This window comes from Microcebus murinus, chromosome 6 (assembly GCF_040939455.1).
Source record: "Microcebus murinus isolate Inina chromosome 6, M.murinus_Inina_mat1.0, whole genome shotgun sequence".
Lineage (NCBI taxonomy): Eukaryota > Metazoa > Chordata > Mammalia > Primates > Cheirogaleidae > Microcebus > Microcebus murinus.
In genome coordinates, this window is record NC_134109.1 from 83,066,560 (window position 1) to 83,078,577 (window position 12,018).

The following is a 12,018-nucleotide window of genomic DNA, read 5'->3' on the forward strand; positions in this document are numbered from 1 at the left end:
AAGTAGGCTGGCATTATCAAACTGAATATCAGACTGCAGAGTTTGTATGATGTTCTGTAGGCAGTAGAACCAAATTTGACTTTAGAAAGGACTTTTTTTTTTTTTTTTTTTTTTTTTTGAGACAGAGTCTCGCTTTGTTGCCCAGGCTAGAGTGAGTGCCGTGGCGTCAGCCTAGCTCACAGCAACCTCAAACTCCTGGGCTCGAGTGATCCTTCTGCCTCAGCCTCCCGGGTAGCTGGGACTACAGGCATGCGCCACCATGCCCGGCTAATTTTTTATATATATATCAGTTGGCCAATTAATTTCTTTCTATTTATAGTAGAGATGGGGTCTCGCTCAGGCTGGTTTTGAACTCCTGACCTCGAGCAATCCGCCCGCCTCGGCCTCCCAAGAGCTAGGATTACAGGCGTGAGCCACAGCGCCCGGCCTAGAAAGGACATTTTGTATCATATAGAATTAAATAAAAGAGAAGGAGAGAAGAGGCAGAGAGATAATTTAGGGACTCTTTAGAGGAACAGATCTATTTCCAGAGAGCAGTCTCTCTACATTCTAAATATGTCTATAAACATTTAAAACACACAAGAGATTAAGAAGCCTCTATCCTGCTACACACAAACATTTTCAAAGGAATGTGGGTTATCTTGTGGATATTACAGATGCTAAGTCCAGGGGAATAAAGGATCTATCCAGCTAAATTTATGTCAAGAAGTGCAGGTTCCTAAGTTGGAATGGTTCTTTTTTATCTTTCTTCTTCTTTATTTTTTTTTTAAGAGTTGGCATCTTGCTATATTGCCCAGGCTGGAGTGCAGTGGCTATTCACAAGCATGGCCATAGTGTACTATAGCCTCAAACTCCTGGGCTCAAGCAATCCTCCTGCCTCAGCCTCCTGAGCAGCTGGGATTACAGGCCTGCACCACTGTAGCTAGAGTGGTTTTCTTTTTGAAATAGGTTTTTATCAGGACTAAATAACAGGATCTCCAATAATAGTACTGGTCTTTTCACTTAAGAGCAAATTGCCTCAATTATGTAAAGGAAAGAAGCTGATCTGGCCTTTGAAAAAAATAACAGCAGAGAACCAAATTATTAAAAACTCTTCTCCTATTTCAGGAAAATGAATTGTCATATATATTTGGTGTGTCCACAATCTACCTAAAAGGCCAATTCGTTTCTTATAAGTAAAAGGAAATTGATAATGTTTCCATTTTCTGTGGCACAATGCTTTAATGACAGTCCTGCATAATGTAGGAGTCCATAACACAAAGGCATATTATGACTAAAATTTCTTGCATCTATTCTCAGGGATTTTGTATTTTTCCTTGCTCTTGTATGGTAAGCATTCCTTTTGCATTAATCTCAGTAAAAGAATGAGCTGGGCGCAGTGGCTCACGCCTGTAATACTAGCACTCTGGGAGGCCCAGGTGGGTAGATTGCTCAAGGTCAGGAGTTCGAAACCAGCCTGAGCAAGAGCAAGACCCCGTCCCTACTAAAAATAGAAAGAAATTAATTGGCCAACTAAAAAATGTATAGAAAAAATTAGCCAGGCATGGTGGCCCATGCCTGTAGTCCTAGCTACTCGGGAGGCTGAGGCAGAAGGATTGCTTGAGCCCAGGAGTTTGAGGTTGCTGTGAGCTAGGCTGAAGCCACGGCACTCTAGCCTGGGCAACAAAGTGAGACTCTGTCTCAAAAAAAAAAGAGAATGTAACACAATCTCATATACTTTTGGGTATCTTCTTTTCCTATTTTCTGTATAAAGTATTTGCAAAAACTATGGAATTGTGTTAATTCCTCCAAGGATGAATATTTGCTCCATTTATATCAAATGTATAATTCACTTCTATTTCTGTGCTTTTCTAAAGACAGAATAAGCTTTCATTTCAATTCTGAATCATAATGCAATCATGATTTTTTAAATGGCAATTAAACATAATACCTGTATTTCAAATACTGCTTATAATTTAACCAAAGCAACAGCTACATGAACAATATGACCAAGGCCAGGCACACACAGAGAAATTGACAACTATGATAAAGTTGCTGGTTTGAAAACAATTCTATGACACTATAGCCTGATTTCAGAGACACACCCTGATTTCAGAGATGTTAAAATATGGAGAAAAGGAGGTATATCAATAGAGTCAATGAATATGATGACTCCCCAACTAGAATGTATCTGTAAAAATTGGAATCTACATCCAGGTAGGATATTCTCTACAAATAACATCAATTCTGATCCAAAATGTGCTAAATAAAAAGTGTATTGGCTCACAAAACTAGAAATCAAGAGTGATGAGGGATGAACTTCAGTATTGGTTAACTCAGAGGAAAATGTATGTGATCAAGAACTCAGGTTTCTTCCATGTCTCTGCTCTGCCTTCCATAATATAGGATTCATTCTAAGATGACCCTCCCTCCTCTGCCATGATCTCAAAGTGGTTGTCAGTAACTATCAGGCTTCATTCTACCTCTTACCATCCAGCAAGATCAATGAACTTCCTTTATCAGAAACTTTCAACAAACCTCCTTATGACTTTTTGGCCAGAATTGGCTCACATCCCTCTTCTTAAGCCAATTACATGACAAAGGGGAAGAGTCATCATGATTTGCTTAGATTAAAAAAGTGTCCAGAGCTATGGAAGATCAATTAGTTTCTCCTGAAGCATATGATCTGTCCAATAGAAGGGTGAACTCCTGGTTAAAATCAGAGTTCATTAGTAAGGATGAATGGGATAATTTCTGTCTACTCTAGAACCTTCTTAAATACTTTTTTTGCATCTCTACTGGGTACCTCTAGCATCTGAAACACTACAAGGTTATTTCTTTAAGACCAAGAACTTGCAATAAATATCTGCTATTAATAGTAGGCATTATTATTTATCATGTTGCTAAACGAATTTTCTTTTCTTTTTTCTTTCTTTCTTTTTTTTTTTTTTGAGACAGAGTCTCACTCTGTCACCCAGGCGAGAGTGCCGTGGTGTTTTCATAGCTCACTGTAACCTCAAGCTTCTGGACTCAAGCAATTCTCTGGCCTCAGCCTCCCAACTAGCTGGTACTACAGGTGCACACCACCATGCCTGGCTGATATTTCTATTTTTTGTAGAGACAGGTGTCTTGTTCTTGCTCAGGTTGGTCTCAAACTCCTGACCTCAAGTGATCCTCCTACCTCAGCCTCCCAAACTGCTAGGATTATAGGCAAGAGCCACCATGCCCAGCCTGCCAAAAGAATTTTTAAATTACCAATAGTTTCGTTTTCTTTTTTATTCAGAGGTCCCGGTACCAATAGAAAGGAAATGAAGATTTTGCCTGAAAACCTGTCCCAATTACTTTCTTGGGCTAAATTCTTGGTATGCCCAAGAATATCATGGGTACAGCACCTTGTCCATGAAAGTTAAATTGGGAGGTATGTAATAGCTAAATGATGGACCAATATCATTAAAAGAAACAGGATATATTAACCAAAGCTGTTTACCCAAAGCTTTAGAAAAGATTCAGGGGAAAGGCCGAGTGCTTTCCTTTGGAGGAAGTAGCTATATATATCTCAAAAGATTTCTTTTGTGGAATTCTGCTCCAAAGAAGACAGAAACTTCAGAGATTCCAACTTTTTATTTTCTTTTTATTCTAATTGTATTCCAGTATGAATCATTTCTTGTTCTAAAACTGCTCTGCTTTCCTTCTATTTGGTCTCCAAAGTCTGAAAACTAAAGATAGACAAGATCTGTTTGGCTAGCTGTTTTTTTGGTTGTTTTTTTCCTCTTAAGTAGTCAGAGCATTATGGCTTGGAGACCTTTTTTTTTTCTATTCTGACATTCATTTTATTGTGTGGTTTTTTGGGGTTTTTTTGAGACAGAGTCTCACTTTGTTGCCCAGGCTAGAGTGAGTGACGTGGCGTCAGCCTAGCTCACAGCAACCTCCAACTCCTGGGCTCAAGTGATCCTGCTACCTCAGCCTCCCGAATAGCTGAGACTACAGGCAAGCGCCACCATGCCTGGCTAGTTTTTTCTATATATATTTTTAGTTGGTCAATTAATTTCTTTCTATTTATAGTAGAGACGGGTCTTGCTCTCGCTCAGGCTGGTTTGGAACTCCTGACCTCGAGCAATCCGCCCACCTTGGCCTCCCAGAGTGCCAGAATTACAGGCGTGAGCCACCACACCCGGCCTGACATTCATTTTAAATACCTCAAAGGCACCAGCCAGAATGTGAGCCCCATGGAGGCAGGGACATAGTCTATCTTGCTCTTGAATCCCCAGTCACTAGCACAGTGTTCAGTCCAGAGAAAGTATTCAATAACTTTTTCCAATAGTGCTCATGTCAGCAACACATGTACTAAAATTGGAAGAATAGTTGTTTCAATAATGCAGCAAATAGGCCGGGCGTGGTGGCTCACGCCTGTAATCCTAGCACTTTGGGAGGCCTAGGCGGGTGGATTGCTCAAGGTCAGGAGTCCGAAACCAGCCTGAGCGAGACCCCGTCTCTACCAAAAATAGAAATAAATTAATTGACCAACTAAAAATATATATATACAAAAAATTAGCCGGGCATGGTGGCGCATGCCTGTAGTCCCAGCTACTCGGGAGGCTGAGGCAGTAGGATCACTGAGCCCCGGAGATTAAGGTTGCTGTGAGCCAGGCTGACGCCACGGCACTCACTCTAGCCTGGGCAACAAAGTGAGACTCTGTCTCAAAAAAAAAAAATAATGCAGCAAATAAATGAGAATAATATTAAGAAAAAATGATGTTACTATGCAGTGACTTGTGAAATATTAGTAACTGTATTGTGTTTTCCACCCAGAAAACTCTGTTAGAGCTTTATGTGTGGAGTGCTAAGAATATGCACAATTAAGCGTTTTATGGTAATGGTTTCCCTTATAGAAAATTCAAATCTTCCAGGTGTAAATGTGGAAAAACCCCAAATCTTGATTTTCAATAAAGTAGAAGTGTATAATTCAGCTTTATACATGATTTGCAAGAGGAACTTAGAATTAGTAAAGTGCCTTGCACAGAGAAGGCATTTCAGTGACTGATCATTTAATTTAATTAGATTGTCTTATAAATTGAGCTGTAGGAGTTCAAGAGACAATAGACAATTTGTGAAAAAACACTGGCATGCTGAACTGGAGGGTCTTCCTATTCAAGTGCCCTTGGTTACTCTTCACCTACATACAGATAATGCCCCAGAGTCCCTAGAAGGATTACTATGTGAGTGTCACCAAGCTCTTAGATGATTAATAGCAAACAGAGGGGGCGTTAGAGGAGGGTGTTTGTCCCTTTCATTTAATTCCAGGTAACTATTCAATAAAATGGAATTATAATTTTATTTTCTTTTCTTTTTTTCAGTGACATACTCACTGCATGAATTATAATTTTAGAAAAAAGCCTTGACACTTAAAAATATCCCCAAAGTGATTTCTGGACTCCAGGAATGGCAAAGTTTATCAGATGCTCTGTAGACATAATTTCTCTCTTTTTTTTTTTTTCTAAGACAGAGTCTCATTTTGTTGCCCAGGCTAGAGTGAGTGCTGTGGCGTCAGCCTGGCTCACAGCAACCTCAATCTCCGGGGCTTAGCGATCCTACTGTCTCAGCCTCCTGAGTAGCTGGGACTACAGGCATGTGCCACCATGCCCGGCTAATTTTTTGTATATATATTTTTAGTTGGTCAATTAATTTATTTCTATTTTTGGTAGAGACGGGGTCTCGCTCAGGCTGGTTTCGAACTCCTGACCTTGAGCAATCCGCCCGCCTCGGCCTCCCAAAGTGCTAGGATTACAGGCGTGAGCCACCACGCCCGGCTTTTTTTTTTTTTTTTTTTTTTTTGAGACAAAGTCTCATGCTATTGCCCAGGCTACAATGCCATGACATCAGCCTAGCTCACAACAACTTCAAACTCCTGGGCTCAAGCAATCCTTCTGCCTCAGCCTCCCGAGGAGCTGTAACTACAGGCATGCACCACCATGCCCGGCTAATTTTTTCTATATAGTTTTAGTTGGACAATTTTTTTCTTTCTTTCTTTCTTTTTTAAAAAAAGACAGACTGCCACGTGCAGCGCCTCATTTGGATATGTCTGGAGTCTTGGAAGCTTGACTACCCTACGTTCTCCTACAAATGGACCTTGAGAGCTTGTTTAGAGGTTCTAGCAGGGGAGCGCAGCTACTCATATACCCTTGACCAAAAATATGGAACACTTCACGAATTTGCATGTCATCCTTGCGCAGGGGCCATGCTAATCTTCTCTGTATCGTTCCAATTTTAGTATATGTGCTGCCGAAACGAGCACAGGCCAATTAATTTCTTTCTGTTTTCAGTAAAGATGGGGTCTCGCTCTTGCTCAGGCTAGTTCCTGACCTTGAGTGATCCTCCTGACTCAGCCTCCCAGAGTGCTAGGATTACAGGAGTGAGCCACCATACCTGGCCCATAATTTCTCTTTTTAAAAAGATTTTTTTGTATTTCAGCATATTACGGGGGTACAAATGTTTAGGTTATATATAGTGCCTTTGCCCCACCTGAGTCAGAGCCTCAAGCGTGTCCATCCCCCAGATGGTGCACACTACATCCATTAGGTGTTTATATGCCCATCTCCTCCTCCTCCTCCCCCTCCCATCTGTCTGACACCCAATGAATGTTATTACTATATATGCACTTAAGTGTTGATCAGTTAATACCTATTTGATGATGAGTACATGTGGTGCTTGTTTTTCCATTCTTGTGGTACTTGACTTAGTAGAATGGGCTCCAGATCTATCCAGGATAATACACGAGGTGCTAGATCACCATTGTTTTTGTGACTGAGTAGAACTCCATGGTATACATATACCACATTTTATTAATCCACTCATGTATTGATGGGCACTTGGGTTGTTTCCACATCTTTGCAGTTGTGAATTGTGCTGCTATAAATATTCAAGTGCAGATGTCTTTTTCATAGAATGTCTTTTGTTCTTTTGGGTAGATGCCCAGTAATGGGATTGCTGGATCAAATGGCAATCCTATTATATGTCTTTGGGGTATCTCCGTATTACTTTCACAGAGGTTGTACTAGTTTTCAGTCCCACCAGCAGTGTAGGAGTGTTCCTATCTCTCCACATCCATGCCAACATTTATTGTTTGGGGACTTTTTGATAAAGGCCATTCTCACTAGAGTTAAGTGATATCTCATTGCGATTTGACTTGCATTTCCCTGATGATTAGAGATGTTGAGCATTCATATGTTTGTTGGCCATTATTTTGTCTTTTGGAAAGTTTCTGTTCATGTCCTTTGCCCACTTTTTGATAGGGTTGTTTGAATTTTTCTTCCTGTTTTTGCTGAGTTCTATGTAGATTCTAGTTATCAGCCCTTTATTGGATGTGTAGCATGCAAATATTTTCTCCCATTCTGTAGGTTGTGTAGACATAATTTCATTCATCCTCCCACAGCGACAGGAGGAATAGTTCTACTTCTGCCCTGCTTAACGTATGTTTGAAGGAAGCTTTTTTTCTTTTGACAGAAGGGTTTTCACTATTCTCACTATGTTGCCCAGGCTGGTCTCAAGCTCCTGGGCTCAAGGGATCCTCCCGTTTAAGCTTCTAAAGTAGCTGGAATTATAAGCCCATGTCACCGTGCCTGGCATTTGAAGAAAGCTTTTGAAATAGGTGATCAACTCATCCTAGTTTGCCAGGGCTTTCCCAATCTTAAAAGTTCTGTGTCCTGTGAAATCCCTCAGTCCCAAGAAAAACAGGATGGTTGACTTTGAAAATTTCTTTCAAAAAAGCATAGAAAACATGCCTGGTGCAGTGGCTCATACCTGTAATCCTAGCACTTCAGGAAGCCAAAGTGGGAAGATCACTTACAGCCAAGAGTTCAAGACCAGCCTGGGCAATAGTGAGATCTCATGTCTACAAAAAATAAAAAATTAGCTGGACATGGTGGTGCATGCCTGTAGTCCTAGCTAGTTGGAAGGCTGAGGAAAGAGGATTGCTTGAGTCCAAGAGTTTGAGGTAAGCTACAATGACACTACTGCACTCTAGCCTGGGCAACAGAGCAAGACCCTGTCTCAAAAAAAAAAAAAAAAAAAAAAAAAGCATAGAGGCCGGGCGTGGTGGCTCATGCCTGTAATCCTAGCGCTCTGGGAGGCAGAGGTGGGTGGATTGCTCAAGGTCAGGAGTGCAAGAGGGAGACTCCATCTCTACTAAAAATAGTAAGAAATTAATTGGCCAACTAAAAATATATAGAAAAAATTAGCTGGGCATGGTGGCGCATGCCTGTAGTCCCAGCTACTCGTGAGGCCGAGGCAGCAGGATCGCTTGAGCCCAGGAGTTGGAGGTTGCTGTGAGCTAGGCTGATACCACAGCACTCTACCCAGGGGAAAGAATGAGGCTGTCTCAAAAAAAAAAAAAAAACAACAACATAGAAAACTTACTTGGACCTATTCCGATTTTCTGTTGTACCTTTTCTCCCTCCTATCTTTTCCAAGTTTATAGTTTTTTCTGAAATCCTAAAATGTTTGTCCCTCTAACTCTGCTGACTTGTTTCCCTTAGTTTGTTGTGGATTTATGAGCCAAGGGTTTTGTTTTATAGCTGAATACCTATTATATCTGTTAAGCTCTAAAAAGGTAGATGTTTCCAATTTTCTTTCTTTCTTTCTTTCTTTCTTTCTTCTTTCTTTCTTTCTTTCTTTCTTTCTTTCTTTCTTTCTTTCTTTCTTTTTTTTTGAGACAGGGTCTCACTTTGCCACTCTGGCTAGATGGCCATGGTGTCATCATAGCTCACTGCAGCCTCCAACTCCTGGACTCAAGTGATCCTCCTGCCTCAGCCTCCAGAGTAGCTAGGACTATAGGCAAATACCACCATGCAGGGTAATTTTTCTATTTTTTGTATAGAGGAGTCTCACTATTGCCCAGGCTAAATGCTAACATGTCTTAACACCTCCTAACATCTACTCATCTTCCTTTATAGCAAAGAGGGAATCAAGCCTTGGGCTTGAAGTCTGAGAGTATCTAGCTGGAATTTGATTTTAAAGAGTTTTATTTTTGTTGTATTTATTTTCATGGTTGCATTCTGTTTATGATAACAGAAACTGGTTTATTTTGTTTATGAGTGATATAAAGACAAAATGTATATAAATAAAAATAGTTCATTTAAAAAGAAAAATGTTTGGCAGAAACGATGAAGATGAGACAAGGATTACTGAAGCCTAGGAACCCTTGTTTGGTAACTTTCCACAAACTCAAGGGGCGACAGGGGATCACCTGGAAGAGAATGATATCTAAAGCTTCCTTTGCCCTGACATGCATGCATGCACCATTTCCCTGAGGCAGAACTGAATAAAAAGGAATAGCACACTATGTCAAACCACGGACCTTGGATTCCTAATAGGATTTAAAAGAAAAACGAAGTCTCTGTCTTTTTATTATGGCACACTGCCCTTCTTAGCATCCAACAACCAGCCCTCAAGTTGGACCTAACAGATTCCTCTAAATTCCAAGGCTTTGACATATCCAGAACCTGGACTTACCTTGTGGGAGGAATGCTATAAGCTAGCTGTGGGGTTAATGTTAGAAGGACTGAAATGAATACCTTTAAGTTTTACTTGTTGAGCTGGCATTTAAGAACAAATAGAAACTTTAGATGGTGTTTGATTTTTGTAATTTTTTTTCTTTTTTTTCATTTGATTTTTGTAATTTTTTATTCCTCTTTAAGAAATGGTTTTTAGGCATCAAATTCAGATAAAAAAGATAAATCTGGGAGAGAATTTTCATCAATAGAAAAATTTTTATTGAAATAAATGGTACAGCAACATTTTACCTTCTAGTCAATATAAGACAGAAAGCATAATATGATATTCAACCAAATTATTTGGAAACATCATAGATCTTATCTGAATTGAAATTTGAGAAAGCTCTGTTTCCCAAAGTATCACCTTTATCAGATTAACTTCTATAATATCAATAAATCACTTTTGAGCTTTAACTATATGTTCAGCTCACTTAGATACTGGACAGCATACAACGATTTATAACTCATGGACTATTCTCTGAAATGAATTGTGATACAACTAGGGAGAGAGACCCCGCATGAAACAATTAGGCACAATAAATTGGAGTAAATACTTACATGCTAAATAAAACGATAAAGTTTTTTTTCAGTTTTTTTTAAGGACAGAGTATTGCTATGTTGCCTAGGCTGTTCTTTTTTTTGAGACAAAGTCTCGCTCTGTCACCCCAGGTAGAGTGCGGTAGCATCATCAGAGCTCACTGCAACCTCCAACTGGGCTCAAGAGATCCTCCTGCCTCAGCCTCCCAAGTAACTGGGACTACAGGCTCATGTCACAACACTCGGCTAATTTTTCTATTTTTTGTAGAGATGAGGTCTTACTCTTGCTCAGGCTGGTCTTGAACTCCTGAGCTCAGGCAATCCTCCTGCCTCAGCCTCTCCAATGGCTAGGATTACAGGTACAAGCTACGACACCTGGCTATGATAAGGATTTTATATGTAAAGGGAGTTATGTAAAGTTGTGTAAAGAAGATAGCTCAACATAATGATGCCATGAGTCTTGGGTATTCAAATATATATGATATATATGATATACCATGGAAGTCTAGTGCTGTCTGTCTATAAACCCAATGGCAAAGTCAGGTTTCCAGATAAGCAAGCTGCACTCTTCTGCAGATTTGTAAATTCTAAGGCAATTGGGCATCTGGCTCCACTTAGTGCTGAAATGTCATAGTGCAGCCTGATTACTGTTTCATAGCCATAAAAATTAAGGAAGGGCCAGCACCATGGCTCACTCCTGTAATCCCAGCACTTAGTGAGACCCTGTCTCTACAAAAAATTTAAAAATTAGTTGGCCATGGTTGCATGTGCCTATAATCCTAGCTACTTGGGAGCCTAAGGCAGGAGGATTGCTTAAGCCCAGAAGTTCAAGGCTGCAGTGAGCTATGATCTTGCCACTGCACTACAGCCTGGGTGACAAAGTGAAATCCCCATCTATGAAAGAAAAAAAAGCTATTTCTTTCTTTAGCTCTCGTTCCAAAAATGATAAGATAGGTTTCATTCTCCTCAAGGGCAGGTACGAAGCCTATTACTTCCTGGGCAGTGCTTGCAGCATGCATTCTTTGTATGTAATATGTCCTCCATTAATCTCACTGACTGATGAACAAGGCAGATGAAGTTCTGAGCAAAACTGCAGATTCTTCAACTTGCATTGCTTCCACATGATAGTTTATGTTGATTTAGGAAACACTACATGGCTTTGAAAAAAAAATTTGATCCTGAGTTGTTTTTGTTTTTTTTTTGAGACAGAGTCCCACTTTGTTGCCCAGGCTAGAGTGAGTGCCGTGGCGTCAGCCTAGCTCACAGCAACCTCAAACTCCTGGGCTCAAGCAATCCTCCTGCCTCAGCCTCCCGAGTAGCTGGGACTACAGGCATGTGCTGCCATGGCTGGCTAATTTTTTCTATATATATTAGTTGGCCAATTAATTTCTTTCTATTTATAGTAGAGACAGGGTCTCACTCTTGCTCAGGCTGGTTTGGAACTCCTGACCTTGAGTGAGCTGCCTGCCTCAGCCTCCCAGAGTGCTATGATTACATGAAGCATTGTTTGTTTTTTTGTTTTTTGAGACAGAGTCTCACTTTGTTGTCCAGGCTAGAGTGAGTGTCATGGCATCAGCCTAGCTCACAGCAACCTCAAACTCCTGGGCTCAAGCAATCCTCCTTCCTCAGCCTCCCGAGTAGCTGGGACTATAGGCATGCGCTACCATGCCCAGCTAATTTTTTCTATATATTTTTAGTTGGCCAATTAATTTCTTTCTATTTATAGTAGAGACAGGGTCTTGCTCTTGCTTACTCAGGCTGGTTTCGAACTCCTGACCTCGAGCAATCCTCCCGCCTCGGCCTCCCAGAGTGGATCCTGACATATTTTTATTTTAATAGAGACAAAGCTTTCATTTTATGTCTGAAAGACAGAGGGGTAATACTTATTACCAGTATAATCCTTGGGTTCTCTGAATGAATAGAGTTATAGAAATGAGATTGCCTCTGAGTAAAT

General features: G+C 40.4%; 1 non-coding gene across 1 annotated transcript; it reads right to left on the reverse strand.

Moving 5' to 3' along the window:
* Nucleotides 1-6,164: 6,164 nt before the first annotated feature.
* On the reverse strand, nucleotides 6,165-6,271 carry LOC142871610 (U6 spliceosomal RNA). Its single transcript, XR_012919847.1, has one exon. It is a non-coding gene; the product is annotated as a U6 spliceosomal RNA (small nuclear RNA).
* Between the last annotated feature and the right edge of the window lie 5,747 nt (nucleotides 6,272-12,018).